Genomic DNA, 15,322 nt, shown 5'->3' with positions numbered 1-15,322 from the left:
TGAAACAAATCACCTGTTTACAGAATGTGAATAGTGAAATAAACACAAATATGAGTTAAAAACAACAATTAAAAGTACAACGCACAAGACAATATTACTACATTAATTGTTATACAAATTTCTAAAGGAAAACCGCCATATCGATCCTCTCATTAAGACCGAGAGGTCCCAGTGCGTTTGTGCGCAGAATCCATCTTCCTTCCTTTTGTAACAACAGACGCTGCAGATCTCCGCTTTGTTGCGGTAAGGAAACTCTCTCTAACCCTGCAAAACGCAATGTCTGTACTTTACCCTCATGATAATTTCTGACATGATTAATAAATCTCGGGACCCCCTTGCCTGTCTTTACAGAATTAAAATGCTCCCATATCCTTACAAATAAAGGCTGAATTGTCTTACCAATATAGAAAAAACCGCAAGAACAAAAGATAACATATACAACATGTGTAGATCTACATGAGATAAAATCTCGTACTACACGTTGAATGGGGCCAATTTTTACACAGGTACCCGTAAGATGATACATACAGAAGTTGCAGTGGCCGCATTTAAAATTCCCTTTTGGGGTACTATTAGATAGCCAATTTTCCCGATCGGAGGAAAACCTGTTACGCACCAAAAGATCCCTAATATTCTTACTCCGTCGGCATGCAAAAAGTGGACCTCTTTCTACTATTTCTTTCAGATCAGTGTCCTGACTCAAAATCTGCCAATTCCTTCGAATTGCTGATCTAATGCAGGAGTCCATAGGTCCAAACTCAAAACAGAATACAAACTTTTTTTCTTTTTTCTTGGACCTATTTTGAGGTCTTGCGGTTTTTTCTATATTGGTAAGACAATTTGGCCTTTATTTGTAAGGATACGGGAGCATTTTAATTCTGTAAAGACAGGCAAGGGGGCCCCGAGATTTATTAATCATGTCAGAAATTATCATGAGGGTAAAGTACAGACATTGCGTTTTGCAGGGTTAGAGAGAGTTTCCTTACCGCAACAAGGCGGAGATCTGCAGCGTCTGTTGTTACAAAAGGAAGGAAGATGGATTCTGTGCACAAACGCACTGGGACCTCTCGGTCTTAATGAGAGGATCGATATGGCGGTTTTCCTTTAGAAATTTGTATAACAATTAATGTAGTAATATTGTCTTGTGCGTTGTACTTTTAATTGTTGTTTTTAACTCATATTTGTGTTTATTTCACTATTCACATTCTGTAAACAGGTGATTTGCTTCATCTCACTGATAGAGGTAGAGGGAGGAGCAAAAAGTTTGGCAGACTTTATACAGATCCTCCTGACTCCCTCTCAGTGTTATGACCCGTTGAAGTGCTTAGGCACGAAACGGCCGTCGTCCGTGATTTTCCACTTCCCTCCCTGCACTTTTTGTAATTATGTCCGAATAAAATTGTGACTACTATACACGGGTAAGTGCACTTTTTCTTTTCTTTCTTTTTTATGGTTTTCCAAGTGTAAAGTCCCTGCCTTACTCCAGCTCATGTCCCATAATATCAATTGTGCCCTGACCAATGCAGCTACTGGGAAGGTCCACTTAACAACCAACACGTGAACATGTGTTTGTGGCTGGGGATTCTACATTTCCCTGATGGCTCACTGGCTGAACAATGTGGAGACTGACACCCAGTCGGACCCTGGGAAGGCACACATTTTACGCCAAGGATTGCGGGTGAAACCCAAATGGATCACCATTAGGGTTTACTCCACCTCCTACACCAGTTCCTGCACCCCCTCCTACTCCTCATCTTCCATTCCCAAATTGTCATCTTTGAGCTCATCATCCATATCAGTCACAAGCTGGAAGCACTGCAGCTCTGCCTTGGTGAAGTAGCAATGGGCTCTGCTGAAACTAATTTATTTTTAATGACAAATCGCACACCACCGCAGAGTTGTGGGAAGGTACAACAGACCAGACAGATCTAAGTCTTTGGCAGTGAAACCTACAACCAGGCATGGTCGTGTGTTATAGTGGCCATAACATGGTGGTGGCTGTGAAGTTTTGCAAGCTCAAACACGTACCATGCCTGGCACATGTGCTTAACTTAGTGGTTCAGCGGTTTCTGAAAAGCTACGCAGGCTTGCCTGAGCTACTTGTGAAGGTAAGCCGCATGTATGATCATTTACAGAAGTCAACTACAGCTGCAGCCAATCTTGCAGTGCTGCAGTAGCACTTGTAAGTGTCAGCTCACCAACTAGTGTGTGATGTGACCACATGATGGAACTCCACATTACACATGCTGGCAAGGGTTTATGAGCAGCAGAGGGCAGCAGTTGAATACCAGTTACAACATGAAAGTCTGTATTCCAATCAGCTTCCACACATAGCAACTGACGAGAGAGCATGGATTTCTGACATCTGTGAGGTTCTAAAAAACTTTGAGGAATCAACTAAGATGGTGAGCAATGATGATAACATAACCAGACTAGCCATCCCGCTTCTGTGTCTACTCAAATGCTCACTGCTAACAATAAAAGAGGAAGCTTTGCATGTGGATCAGGAAAAGATGGAGGAAGAAAGTACATAGGGTGATACTACACTGCCCAGCCTCATCTCATCTTTGCAGCATAGACTTTGTGATAAAGAGGAGGAGTGGATTGAGGAGGAGGAGGAACAAGAGATGCACGACAGAGGGTAGTACCCACAAATGCTTCATCCCATCTGTTCAGTGTGGATAGCCTGAAGAAGAGGAGGAGGAGGAGCAGATGTAGAGCTACACTCCTGGTTGAGTGTTATGATCAGGTGGCCTTGGAGCAGCATGAAATGACCTTCGCTGGAGCAGTGGTAACTAGTGTTGAGCGATACCGTCCGATACTTGAAAGTATCGGTATCGGATAGTATCGGCCGATACCCGAAAAATATCGGATATCGCCGATACCGATATCCGATACCAATACAAGTCAATGGGACATCAAGTATCGGAATGTATCCTCATGGATCCCAGGGTCTGAAGGAGAGGAAACTCTCCTTCAGGCCCTGGGATCCATATTAAAGTGTAAAATAAAGAATTAAAATAAAAAATATTGTTATATTCACCTCTTCGGCGGCCCCTGGACATCAGCGGGAGGATCCGGCGTCCGGCACGGCTTCTTTCTTCAAAATGCGCGCCTTCAGGACCTGTGGAATGACGTCCCGGCTTCTGATTGGTCACGTGCCGCCCATGTGACCGCCACGCGACTAATCAGAAGCCGCGACGTCATTCCTCAGGTCCTAAAAGGCGCTCATTCTAGGACTTTAGCTGAGGAATGACGTCGCGGCTTCTGATTGGTCGCGTGGCGGTCACATGGGCGGCACGCGACCAATCAGAAGCCGGGACGTCATACCACAGGTCCTGAAGGCGCGCATTTTGAAGAAAGAAGCCGTGCCGGACGCCGGATCCTCCCGCTGATGTCCAGGGGCCGCCGGAGAGGTGAATATAACAATATTTTTTATTTTAATTCTTTATTTTACACTTCCGATACCGATACCCGATATCACAAAAATATCGGATCTCGGTATCGGAACTCCGATACCGCAAGTATCGGCCGATACCCGATACTTGCGGTATCGGAATGCTCAACACTAGTGGTAACTTTACTGACCGCAAACCCTGATCCTATCACCGCAACTAGAAGTAGCCGTGGGGTGTGCCTAACCAGACCTAGACACCTCGACACAGTCTAAGGACTAAATATCCCTAAAGATGGAAATAGGAAAACTCTCTTGCCTCAGAGTAGATCCCCAAAGGATAGATAGCCCCCCACAAATAATGACTGTGAGTAGGAGAGGAAAAGACACACGCAGACAGCAAACAGGGATAAGCAAAGGAGGCCACTTCTACCTAGAAACGAAAGGATAGTACAGGATACTATGCGGTCAGCATAAAACACTACAAAATATCCACAGCAGAAAAATACAAAAACTCCACCACCTAACTAAAGATGTGGAGAGTATATCTGCGACTCCAGCGAGTCCAACATGATGAGAAAAACATCAGGCACAGTCTAGCAGGAACAAAATAGAAACAAGATAAGCACAGAAAATAAACACACAGCAGTGTGTCTAAAAAAATTAAGCAAACACTTATCTTAGCTGAATTGGCAGCAAGCAGGAGAGGCCAGGCAGAGGACCAACACTTCCAAAGGAACATTGACTACTGGCAAGGACTAATGAGTCCTGCACAGCTAAATACCCCAGTCAGAATTGTAATAAGAAGAAACACCTGTCCAAGACTGCTGCTCAGGAATAACTGCATTACCATCAACAACCACCGGAGGGAGCCCAAAAGCAGAATTCACAACAGTTGAGTAAGTGAAGTATTACTTGTTGGGAGTCGGGCACACATGACTGACTTTATGTGAACATGTTGAAGAAGTACCTAACTGACTGTACCAGCATCTCCCGGGATTCCTCTGTGCCTTACAACTATTGAGCATCCAAGCTTGACATGTTGCATGAACTATCTCTTCATGCCATGGAGGTGCTGGTCTACCCTACCGCTGCTTGCATTTTGTCAGAGAGGGTTTTTAGTGCCACTGGGGGCATAATTTCTGTTCTCACAATAGCCTGTCAACTGAAAATGCTGATATGCTGACTCTTATCAAAATAAACAAGCTCTGAATTGGTCCAGATTTCTCAACCTCACCGGATGATAGCAGCTTTTTTCAGGTCAATATTGTGGGTTGCATATCAGTTGTCTATATAGATGTTTATTACAATCTAAATATCTGCACTTTGTTAATAATGTCATAACTTTTTTTTCCAGCATTAGGCTATCTGCACATACAGTGCATTTTTTATACTTTTTTCATGACATTTTTTCCATGTGGAAATGGGCCAAAAACGCTATGGAATCCTTATGTAAGCCAATTCAATGACAATCCTAAAGTGCAGTGCACAAGATCAGTAATTTTCCTTAAGTATTTGCAGTGCATTTTCAGCATTTTCCACTCATTTACTCTAATTGAGTCAGTCAAATCTAAAGCAAAAACGCAGATATAAAAATGTTTGCAGATTTGCTGAGTTTTTGCTTCATTTTTACCATCTATATAATAATAATTTTAATATTAATTGTTTTTATATAGCACCAACATATTCCACAGCACTTTACATTATAGAGGGGATTTGTACAGACAACAGGCATCACAGCATACCAATAAGCGCAGATCAAAACAGATACCAAGAGGAGTGAGGACCCTGCTCGCAAGCTTGCAATCTATGAGGAAAAGGGGAGACACGAAAGGTGGAATGTAACAATTACTTTCAGTGTTCGGGCCAGCCATATCGTAAGAAATGGGTGTTCATATAAAGCTGCATGAACCAGCTGTCATCTGTGTGATCATGTGGGAAGCACTTCCACAGTGGTTCTTAACAGCGGTAATGCTACCGCTGGTAGGACCGTCGGTCAGAGCTCTGCAGGGTCATGCTGATACTCTAGATGTCATTGTGACCGTGCAGCTGTGACCTGCAGCTGTGACCCATTGTAAAACACTTACTGCATGTCAGCAGGCATGGGCTGATGAGACTACTCATCCCATCAACCTACGTCTGCTGTCACTGAGAACAGTGACAACAGGTGTTGCTGATGGGAGAAGTAGTCTCTCGTCAGCCGACACCTGTACTCACATTTAAAAAAATACATGTAAGATTACATACATATTCAAATAAAAATAAAACACACATCATACTCACACAACACCCCATCCCGATGCTTCGTCTCCAAGAAAAAATGCAAAGTAAACAAGCAACATATACTCACCTTAACGCCTAATCAACGATGCCCATGTCTTCTAAAAAAATCAAAAATAAAAAACCACCATATACTGACCTGTCCATAGTAGTCCACATAATCCAGAGTATCCCATGGCGATCTCACATGTAGAAAATGCTCTACCTGACTCTGCCTATTCTTACACAGTAGTGGTGCCGTAAGTGAGAGCCACAGAGCTGATCAGCTGATGAACGCCAGGGAACTCTCCCACGACAACTCAGTGATATACCTCCCATCAGTGTAAAGCTGGCTGTCTTTGAGAGCAGTCACATCAGTGACTGCTCTAAAAGTCAGCAGGATCATTGTGGGATATTATTAATTATCTTCTATGCCAAGGGTGGGGAACCTTTTTCCAGTTGGGGCATTTGGAAATTTCTACCATCATTTGGGGGCCACACATATTCATCACCGGGGAGGCTGGGGGGGAATAGACAACACTGAGGGGCTATATACATTACTAGGAAGCACAGATAGCACTTAGGGTATATATGTCCTTCAGGGAATATGCATAACTGGTGGGGTCATATATAGGGTTGAGCGAAACGGATTGGACAAATTAAAAAATCATCGACTTTCGGCAAAGTCAGGTTTCATGAAACCCGACCCGATCCTAGTGTGGGATCGGCCATGAGATCGGCAATCTTCGCGCCAAAGTCACGTTTCATATGACGCATTCAGCGCCATTTTTCAGCCAATGAAGGAGGACGCGTGATGACATAGGTCTCGGCCGACCGCCATCATACTTCTGCCGATCATAGCATAGGGAGAGGTTGCCGCAGCTTCATCAGAAGAAGGGATATGGTTAGGGAGGGAAGATTAAGCCCCGAAACTGCTTGTGCTGTAGCAATTTCCACTGTCCAACACCACCATTTGTTTGCAGGGACAGTGGAGGCTATATTTTTGTGCATCAGCTCTGTAGCTTATTAGGCTGCCTTATAAGGCTCCCTGATAGCTGCATTGCTGTTTGCACGCCGCTGTGCAAACCAACTGCTTTTTTAAAAGAAAAAATCCTGTTGCTCCTTTCTGCACAGTTATCTTGCTTATTTGTCCACACTTTTGTGTGCAGCAGTCATTTTTATTGCTGCCATTCTTGTCCTGAGATCATTGTAGGGAGATTGAAATTTTACTACAGTCCTTGTATTTTTTCATATATCTTCCAGCCACTTTCTGCCACTTACATTGTGTTGTTTTATGCACAGGGCCTGAGGGTTGCTTTAGTCTCCCCCCAAAAAAGTGAGATTCAAATTATCACAAAATGGATATACTGCAGTCCTGTTAGTTTTCCGTATATCAGCCAGCCACTTTCTGCCACTTACATTGTGTTGTTTTATGCACAGGGCCTGAGGTTTGGTTTAGTCTCCCCACAAAAAAAGTGAGATTCAAATGATCACAAAGTGGAAATATTTCAGTCCTGTTAGTTTGTGGTATATCAGCCAGCCACTTACTGCCACTTACATTGTGTTGTTTTATGCACAGGGCCTGAGGTTTGGTTTAGTCTCCCTCCCAAAAAAGTGAGATTCAAATTATCACAAAGTGGATATACTGCAGTCCTGTTAGTTTGTGGTATATCAGCCAGCCACTTTCTGCCACTTACATTGTGTTTTTTTTTGTACAGGGCTTGAGGTTTGGTTTAGTCTCCCCCCCAAAAAAGTGAGATTCAAGTTATCTCAGAGTGGATATATTGCAGTCCTGATAGTTTGTGGTATATCAGCCAGCCTCTTTCTGCCACTTACATTGTGTTGTTTTATGCACAGGGCCTGAGGTTTGGTTTAGTCTCCCCCCAAAAAAAGAGAGATTCACATTATCACAAAATGGATATATTTCAGTCCTGTTAGTTTGTGGTATACCAGCTAGCCTCTTTCTGCCACTTACATTGTGTTGTTTTATGCACAGGGCCTGAGGTTTGGTTTAGTCTCCCCCCCAAAAAGTGAGATTCAAATTATAATAATAATAATAATAATTTTTATTTATATAGCGCCAACATATTCCGCAGCGCTTTACAAATTATAGAGGGGACTTGTACATACAATAGACATTACAGCATAACAGAAATACAGTTCAAAACAGATACCAAGAGGAGTGAGGGCCCTGCTCGTAAGCTTACAAACTATGAGGAAAAGGGGAGACACGAGAGGTGGATGGTAACAATTGCTATAGTTATTCGGACCAGCCATAGTGTAAGGCTTGGGTGTTCATGTAAAGCTGCATGAACCAGTTAATTAATTTTTTTTTTTTTTTAATATAGGCCACACAGGGATCGTTAGGTTAATGCATTGAGGCGGTGCCAAATTATCACAAAGTGGATATATTTCAGTCCTGTTAGTTTGTGGCATCTCAGTCAGCCACTTTCTGCCACTTACATTGTGTTGTTTTATGCACAGGGCCTGGGGTTTGGTTTAATTTCCCCCCAAAAAAAGTGAGATTCAAATTATCACAAAGTGGATATACTGCAGTCCTGTTAGTTTGTGGTATATCAACCAACCACTTTCTGCCACTTACATTGTGTTGTTTTTTGCACAGGGCCTGATTTTTTGTTCAGTCTCCCCAAAAAAAGTTTTAGGACAGAGTGGCCATCCAGTGAAAGTAGCACAGCGTGCAATGCCTGAAAAGGTATTCCATAGTAGGAATAGTGCAGTGTGGCAATTTTTTAACCAAGATCCGAGTGATCAGTCAAAAGTTATCTGTAAGAAATGCTCAAAGACCTTTAGCAGAGGGAAGAATCTTCAAAATTTAAATACAACGTGCATGCTTAGACATTTATCCAGCATGCACTTGCAAGCCTGGACTAACTACCAAACGTCTCGTACCGTTGGTGCACCTGCTCAGAATAAAGGTAGTCAGCAACACTACATTGTTTCCCTCACTGTAAGCCCACCGGTTAGGACACCACCAGCAGCAAATATGGAGGTATCGTCGCAAGGCCAAAGCAGTCAGGGAATCACAAGGTTATTGGTAGGAAACACTGTATGTAGGTCAACATCGAGAATACCATCACCAACCCTCTCTCAATCCGCCATGTCCACCACCACCACCACCACTAGTTCCGACATATGCACCTCTCCAGTCCAGCTCACCCTACAAGAGACTCTCGTTAGGAAAAGAAAGTACTCATCCTCTCATCCGCGTACACAGGGTTTGAACGCCAACATTGCTAGACTAATCTCATTAGAGATGATGCCCTATGGGTTGGTTGAAAGTGAAGCTCTCAAAGCCCTGATGGCCTATGCAGTACCACGCTATGACCTACCCAGTCGACCCTTCTTTGCGAGAAAAGCCATCCCAGCCCTCCACCAGCATGTCAAAGACCGCATTGTCCATGCACTTAGGCAATCAGTCAGTAGAAAGGTGCACCTCACAACAGATGCATGGACCAGTAGGCATGGCCAGGGACGTTACGTGTCCATCACGGCACACTGGGTTAATGTGGTGGATGCAGGGTCCACAGGGGACAGCCATATTGGGACAGTTCTGCCTAGCCCACGGTCTAGGAAACAGTTGGCTGTAGGCGTTCGCCACCCCTCCTCCTCCTCCTCCAGAAGCAAAAGCTCATCCACAGAGTGCAGTTGCACGACCACTCCATCCGCAGCTGCCAGTGTTGCACATGAGGTGTCCCATTATCAAACAGCTAGTGGTAAGCATCAGCAGGCTGTGTTAGAAATGAAGTGTTTGGGCGACAACAGACACACCGTGGAAGTACTGTCCGAGTACTTGCAGCAACAAACTCAGTCATGGCTGGGCAGTGTGCATCTTGAGGCAGGCAAGGTAGTCAGTGATAACGGAAGGAATTTTATGGCTGCCATAGCCCTTTCAGAACTTAAACACATACCTTGCCTGGCTCATACCTTGAACCTGATGGTGCAGTGCTTCCTCAAAAATTATCCGGAGTTACCAGCCCTGCTCCTGAAGGTGCAAAGACTTTGCTCGCACATCCGCCGGTCGCCCGTACACTCCAGCCATATGCTGAAACATCAGCAATCACTGAATCTTCCCCAGCACCACCCAATAATCGACTTTGCAACAAGGTGGAACTCCACACTGCACATGGTTCAGAGGCGTGCTGTGATTAATTTGTGGGAGGATACACATACACGGGCATGCAGTTGGATGGCAGACATGGAGTTGTCTGGTGTGCAGTGGTCGAAGCTCCAAGATCTCTGTCAAGTCCTTCAGTGTTTTGAGGAATGCACACGGCTGGTAAGTGCAGATGACGCCATCATAAGCATGAGCATTCCACTAATGCATCTGCTGATGCAAAGTTTGACGCACATTAAGGAGCTGGTGTCTGCAGCCGAGGAGGAGGGAAGCCTTGATGACAGTCAGCCATTGTCTGCTCAGGGAACTCTCCTGCATGAGGTGGCGAATGAAGAGGAGGACGAGGAAGATGGGGATGAATATTTATGGGAGGAGGATGCTTCACAGGGGGCAATAGAAACTGGTGACGTTGCAAGGTCAGGTACAGGGTTTTTGCAGGACACAAGTGATGTTGATTTGCAAGAAAGTGCTCCTCAACCCAGCACAAGCAGTGAATTGACACATAGACCATTGGCCCACATGGCTTAGTATGCCTTGTGTATCCTAAAAAGGGACCCCTGTATTATCAAAATGATGACCGATGACGATAACTGGTTGGCCTGCCTCCTGGATCCACGATATAAAGGAAAATTACAAAATATCATGCCACATGAGAACCTTGAGCAAATATTGGCTACCAAACAAGCAACTCTTGTAGACCGTTTGGTTCAGGCATTCCCAGCACACAGCGGCGGTGATGGTTCTCAAAAGAGCCGTAGGGGCAACATGGCAGAGGTGTTAGAGGTGCACAAATCCGAAGTGGCATTGGACAGAGGGGTTTTATGACCAGGTTGTGGAGTGATTTTGCAATGACCGCTGACACAACAGATAGTGCTGCATCGATTCCAAGTGACAGGAGACAGCATTTGTCCAGTATGGTTATGAACTACTTTTCCTCCCTTACCGATTTTCTCCCTCACAGGTCATTCCCCTTTGATTACTGGGCATCTAAAATAGACACCTGGCCTGAATTGGCAGAATATGCATTACAGGAGCTCGCTTGCCCTGCTTCTAGTGTGCTATCAGAAAGAGTCTTCAGTGCTGCTGATTCAATGCTGACCGAAAAAAGGACATGTCTGGCTACCCAGAATGTTGATGATATAACCTTCATTAAAATGAACCAATCATGGATTTCAAATTATTTTGCCCCACCTTCTCCTGCTGACAGGTAGCTTGCCTGAAAAATGTCTTGCTTTTGGCCTCCTCTTACTGACCTCTCCAATTCCGCGATTTGCAGCTGCTGAATGTCCACCATAGGCCATTTTTATACCTCCCTAAATGGGCTGACTCCCTCACAGGGCCTTGGTCACCACTGGGCGCAAGCACTGAGTGCACTGAGTGCCGTTTGCCTGGACAGGTGGGTGCACCCACTCTTGGGTGACGGCACTGGCACAGGGTCCCTCATAGTACAATGAAGTGTCTCTGATGGTGGTGGTGCACAACCAACGTCAGACACACAGTCGTAATATGAGGGGCCCTGTGCCAGTACTGCCGCCCACGAGATTTTTTTCCACCAGCTCGAACAGTAGTCTACCACTTGCAATACTTACCTCTCCCTGCTCCACCACTGTGTAGTATGTGCCGTTAAATCCTTCAATGGCACTGCCAATACAAATTTGTTGAAATAATAGATGACAGTTAAAATATACAGGAGCCCTGGCCTCCATTTAGACCAGTTAATACTTTACGCCTACTACCACTGTCTGCTACTCAGCAGAGGAGCTCACCCCAGTACCTAGCTATGCCACCTGTTTAGTCCTGTTACCAATTTTGAACTGCTTTTAGCCTACTTTTGTATTTGGGCCTACTAACCGTGTCTGCGCTACTCATTACAGTTGTCCTCCACTGAACAAAGCTAGGCCACCTGTTTAGTCCTGTTACCAATTTTGAACTGCATTTAGCCAACATTTTTATTTTGAGCCTACTAACTGTGTCTGTGCCACTCATTCCAGTTGTCCTCCACTGAACAAAGCTATGCCGCCTGTTTAGTACTGTTACCAATTTTAAACTGCTTTTAGCCTACTTTTGTATTTGGGCCTACTACCTGTGTCTGCGCCACTCATTACAATTGTCCTCCACAGAACAAAGCAATGTCGCCTGTTTAGTCCTGTTACCAATTTTGAACTGCTTTTAGCCTACTTTTGTATTTGGGCCTACTACCTGTGTTTGCGCCACTCATTACTATTGTCCTCCACTTAACAAAGCTATGCCGCCTGTTTAGTCCTGTTACCAATTTTGAACTGCTTTTATCCTACTTTTGTATTTGGGCCTACTACCTGTGTCTGCGCCACTCATTACAATTGTCCTCCACTGAACAAAGCTATGCCGCCTGTTTAGTCCTGTTACCAATTTTGAACTGCATTTAGCCTACTTTTTTATTTTGGGGCTACTACCTGTGTCTGCGCCACTCATTACAATTGTCCTCCACTTAACAAAGCTATGCCGCCTGTTTAATCCTGTTACTAATTTTGAACTGAATTTAGCCTACTTTTTTATTTTGGGCCTACTAACTGAGTATGTGCCACTCATTACAATTGTCCTCCACAGAACAAAACAATGCCGCCTGTTTAGTCTTGTTACCAATTTTGAACTGCTTTTAGCCTACTTTTGTATTTGGGCCTACTACCTGTGTCTGCGCCACTCATTATAATAGTCCTACACTGAACAAAGCTATGCCGCCTGTTTAGTCCTGTTACCAATTTTGAATTGCATTTAGCCTACTTTTTTATTTTGGGCCTACTACCTGTGTCTACGCCACTCATTACAATTGTCCTCCACTGAACAAAGCTATGCCGTCTGTTTAGTCCTGTTACCAATTTTGAACTGCATTTAGCCTACTTTTTTATTTTGGGCCTACTAACTGTGTCTGCGCAACTCATTATAATTGTCCTCCACTTAACAAAGCTATGCCGCCTGTTTAGTCCTGTTACCAATTTTGAACTGCATTTAGCCTACTTTTTTATTTTGGGCCTACTAACTGTGTGTGCGCCACTCATTACAATTGTTCTCCACTGAACAAAGCTATGCCGCCTGTTTAGTCCTGTTACCAATTTTGAACTGCATTTAGCCTATTTTTTATATTGGAGCTACTACCTGTGTCTGCACCAATCATTACAATTGTCCTCCACTGAACAAAGCTATGCCGTCTGTTTAGTCCTGTTACCAATTTTGAACTGCATTTAGCCTACTTTTTTATTTTGGGCCTACTAACTGTGTCTGCGCAACTCATTATAATTGTCATCCACTTAGCAAAGCTGTGCCGCCTGTTTAGTCCTGTTACCAATTTTGAACTGCATTTAGCCAACTTTTTTATTGTGGGCTTACTGTTGTGATTTCTGCTCTTGGGCTCCCTCCGGTGGTTGTAAGTAGCATTTTTGTGAGTTCTGCTCTTTGGCTCCCTCCTGTGGTTTTGAGTGGTATGGCTGCTTCTTGGATTTAGCTTCAGCAGGTGTTTTCACTGATCGTCTTTCTGGCTCGGCTATATTAGTCTGGCCTTATCCCTCATTCAATGCCAGTTGTCTATTGTTCTTGCCTGGAGTCATTGCTCTTAGGACTTTCCTGACACTCTGACCAGTTCATCAAAGCTAAGTCCTTGCTTGTCCTTTTGCGGTTCTCTTGTTGTGGACTTTGTTGTTCAGCACTTTCTTTGTTTTTGTTCATTTGTCCAGCTTTTCAGTATGGATCTATTCAGTTAAGCTGGAAGCTCTGGGCAGCAGAGTTTGCCCTCCACACCTTTAGTCAGGTGTGGAGATTTTTGCATTTCTCTGCGGTGGACTTTTTCTAGTTTTTTTTACTGACCGCACAGCGTTCTGTTCTGTACTATTTCTATTTAGCTAGAAGTGGCCTCCTGTGCTAAATCTTGTTTCATACTACGTATGTCATTTCCTTCTCCTCACACAGTCATTATTTGTGGGGGGCTAATCTATCCTTTGGGGATTTTCTCTGAGGCAAGATAGTTTTCCTCCTTCTATCTCTAGGGGTAGTTAGCTCTTAGGCTGTGACGAGATGCCTAGGCCGAGTTAGGAGCATTCCACGGCTACTTCTAGTGTTTTGTTGAGCTTAGGGACTGCGGTCAGTATAGTTGCCACCTGCTCAGAGCTAGACGCATGTCGCTCCCTAATCACCAGATCATAACAGCTTACTAACTGTGTCTGCGCCACTCATTACCATTGTCCTCCACAGAACAAAGCAATGCCACCTGATTAGTCCTGTTAACAATTTTGAACTGCTTTTAGCCTACTTTTGCATTTGGGCCTACTATCTGTGTCTGCGCCACTCATTACAATTGTCCTCCACTTAGAAAAGCTATGCCGCCTGTTTAGTCCTGTTACCAATTTTGAACTGCTTTTAGCCTACTTTTGTATTTGGGCCTACTACCTGTGTCTGCGCCACTCATTACAATTGTCCTCCACTGAACAAAGCTATGCCGCCTGTTTGTTCCTGTTACCAATTTTTAACTGCTTTTAGCCTCCTTTTGTTTTTGGGCCTACTACCTGTGTCTGCGACACTCATTGCAATTGTCCTCCACTGAACAAATCTTTGCTGCCTGTTTAGTCTTGCTACCAATTTTGAACTGCTTTTAGCCTACTTTTGTATTTGGGCCAACTACCTGTGTCTGCGCCACTCATTACTATTGTCCGCCACTTAACAAAGCTATGCCGCCTGTTTAGTCCTGTTACCAATTTTGAACTGCATTTAGCCTACTTTTTATTTTGGGCCTACTAACTGTGTCTCCCCCAATTGTTAAAATTGTCCTCCACTGAACAAAGCAATGCCGCCTGTTTAGTCCTGTTACCAATTTTGAACTGCTTTTAGCCTACTTTTGTATTTGGGCCTACTACCTGTGTCTGCGCCACTCATTACCACTGTCCTCCACTGAACAAAGTTTTGCCGCCTGTTTAGTCCTGTTGCCAATTTTGAACTGCATTTAGCCTACTTTTTTTTATTTTGGGCCTACTAACTGTGTCTGCGCCACTCATTACAGTTGTCTTCCACTGAACAAAGCTATGCCGCCTGTTTAGTGCTGTTACCAATTTTGAACTGCATTTAGCCTACTTTTTATTTTGGGCCTAATAACTGTGTCTGCGCCACTCGTTACAATTGTCCTCCACTGAACAAAGCAATGCCGCCTGTTTAGTCCTGTTACCTATTTTGAACTGCTTTTAGCCAACTTTTTTTATTTTGGGCCTATATCTGTGTTTCCTCCTCATCCTGCCCATTGCCCAGCCACTGCTAGATGAGTCTGCTGGTACATTGACCCAGACCACTACATTCCCCTTGCACTCTACACAGCCTGAATCTGACCCAGCTGAAAGTCAGGCTCCCCTTCCCGCATACTATACCACCTTACACAGGGACAAAGAGGAAAGTGCAGATGAAAGTGCAGGTTCCTTCATCAGGTAGGGGGGCATACTCGTTGGCACTGGCACAGGGCCCCTCATAGTACGCAAAAGTGTCTCTGGCAGTGGGAGGCACCACCCGCCGTCAAATACACT

The sequence above is a fragment of the Ranitomeya imitator genome, chromosome 4, assembly GCF_032444005.1.
Source record: "Ranitomeya imitator isolate aRanImi1 chromosome 4, aRanImi1.pri, whole genome shotgun sequence".
NCBI lineage: Eukaryota > Metazoa > Chordata > Amphibia > Anura > Dendrobatidae > Ranitomeya > Ranitomeya imitator.
This window is presented reverse-complemented; position numbering follows the sequence as displayed.